The 2500-nt window shown below is 44.7% G+C and overlaps 1 protein-coding gene across 1 annotated transcript in view; it reads left to right on the forward strand.

Annotated features, from left to right (window-relative positions):
* The window catches only part of LOC143299232 (uncharacterized), a 34656-nt gene that overhangs the window by 1065 nt on the left and 31091 nt on the right, over window positions 1-2500 (forward strand). The window contains exon 1 of the mRNA XM_076612438.1: window positions 1-2500. This exon is cut by the window's left edge and continues 1065 nt beyond it; it is cut by the window's right edge and continues 1566 nt beyond it. The gene's annotated coding sequence lies outside the window, so the exon portion shown is untranslated.

Genomic DNA, 2500 nt, shown 5'->3' on the forward strand with positions numbered 1-2500 from the left:
TTTGTTTTGTTTTTTGTTGTTTTGTTTTTTTACTATCATGACACTGCACTGGCATCAGACAGTCAATAACCCATACACATTCTCAACTCATCTTTTCTCCTACAGGGAATCTGTGCCTTGCTGATTTGTGACCGAATCTAAAGCCAGCAGATGATCACGAAATTGCAAATTAAATAATAGTACCTATGGCGTTTGAAACTTACTGTCTGTCAACACGCCTCACACATTGTTTGTGTCAGTTTGTTTATGTGAATGACAGCAGAAATCAGGACACAGTGGTCTTTCAAATCACTTAAGTGTTGGTGGTTATACTTCGTGTTTTTGTATATATGTGTACATGGACGTGCATACAGCGTGGATGTTTCTAGAAATAACCATGAATGTGCTTATTATGTTCGTGTTTTGCACTTTCGCTAGCGTGGCGCCAAAGCCCACAGAAAACAGTGATACTAATAATAACTACAATCTGCCAGAACCCCCGAAAGAAGACGTACTGTCTCGATTTAAAACAGTGATCAGAAAAGAAATACCTGAAGATGTCATGTATTCAGAAGAAGAGATTAGGGAATATCTAGAGAACTCAGATGATGATGCTTCTCGTGTGTCAGGGAGTGGAAATTTAGCAAGGAAAAGTGCACGTGAAGCTGACGTTTCCAGCCAGCATGCCATTGGCTCTGCTAATGCCAGTGATGTGTCAGTGCCAGGCATACATGATGGAGGTATGGAGACTGTGGTTCCAGATTCAGAACAGGGACGGGATTCCAGTGTCTGGGACACAGAAACACCAGCTCTTGCTGACGAGGAGCAGATCCCAGAGAATCCACCAGCTGTGCATATCCCCAGACCATCAGATAAATCCAATGATAATAGAATCACCATTTCTATTGATGCTGTGAGGTTTCGCAACAACAGGGGACATGGCCATGCGAATGACCAGCACCAGAACGCAGTCAATTACCCAACGTACTGGTCAAGACAAGGACGCAACAGTCACTTCAGAGGACAGTTCAGTGCATCCTCACAGGCTGCTGAATCTTTGGCACTGCTTACTCAGAAGCTCGCCAAGATGGAAGTGGAGATGGGACGTTTGAAAGAAGCTGTGCTGTTACAGGGAGCTGTCCACATTAAAACTTCAGAGCGCATAGAAATGATGCTGCTCGCTCAGGGAAAGCTGGCTGTGAAAAATGATCAGGACAATCGCAAGATATTCAAAAGGGTTAGGCGCTGCTGTTCATGTTCTGGGGGTAAGACCCGAGCATTACGGAGATCAAGAAAAGGTCGCAATCGTGATAAGTCAAACAAAGAAAACAACAATAGTAGATCGTCAGATTCAAACCAAATTATGAATAACAGTCGTTCAGACAATAACAATACTGGGAAAACAAACAACAGCCAAAGCAGTCACAACAAAAGTGGTGTTTTACCTGAAATTGAAAAAAGTCAGTCAGACAGTAGTAGTCAAAGGAACGGAAATTCTGCCCACGCCCATACAGGCAACAGAAACAATGAAGGCCTTACGGAGGACAAGCACAACTATGATGCTGAAGTTGATCAAAGTACTAAGCCAGTGCACGTGGATGAACTGCAACAACATAACCAAACAAGAGGAAGCAACACGAGTCTTTCCAACAATGAAGACGATTCATTTCAGCAATCCATGAACAGCAGTGGTGTTGCCCATGGTGACGAACTAAACATCAACACACACAGCAGTCAGGTCACTACACAGAGCGGCAGAAATCCAGGGAGCCATGCAGCACATCACCACGATGATCAGGAAAGCGGACATGGACAGACTGCATCGCTACCAGAGTCGCTTTCAACTCCTGCATTGCCCAGCCCCTCGAACAGCTTGAATACAACCACTGCAGAAGCCGACTCTTACGATGCAGATAAGTCATCACCTTCTTCTCTCTCTACTACAACAAATAACCCCAACGCTTTACCCACTGTGGTGGAGCTTTCCACAACAGCACCAACCAGAGTTGTTCACGAGAATGAGAATCAAATGCAAAATGATAGTCACCGCATTTTGATGAACTCGACACAGAGCCAGGTAGCGGAAACGTCGACAGTGTCACACCATACAACGTTTGGGTCAGAGGGTAGCACAGTGTCTTCTCTGCAAGGCAGGGGTGACAGTCAGGACAACCAGAGTTCAGTCATCAGGGAACAAACAGACACTCAAACCATCAATGCTGCAGCAGGGGAAGACATTGGAGTGGAAAAGGATCCAAATAATACGCAAAACCAAGTTTCAGAGAGATTCCAAAGTTCAAGGACAGCAGATGTCCTTGACACAGTTCCACCAACAGTGCAGCACGTGCTAGAAACAGAGGAAAACACAACGGTTATGACAACAACTTTCACAGACAGGCCGTTACAAGACACGAGAGTAAACAAGAACACTGCCGAATATTCTGCGCAGGATTCAACACCAGATTCTGAGAAACCCCATACTCATACCGATTCTCCACAACATTATCTTGATAATGAGGAT

This window comes from Babylonia areolata, chromosome 2 (assembly GCF_041734735.1).
Source record: "Babylonia areolata isolate BAREFJ2019XMU chromosome 2, ASM4173473v1, whole genome shotgun sequence".
In the NCBI taxonomy this organism is placed as follows: Eukaryota; Metazoa; Mollusca; class Gastropoda; order Neogastropoda; family Buccinidae; genus Babylonia; species Babylonia areolata.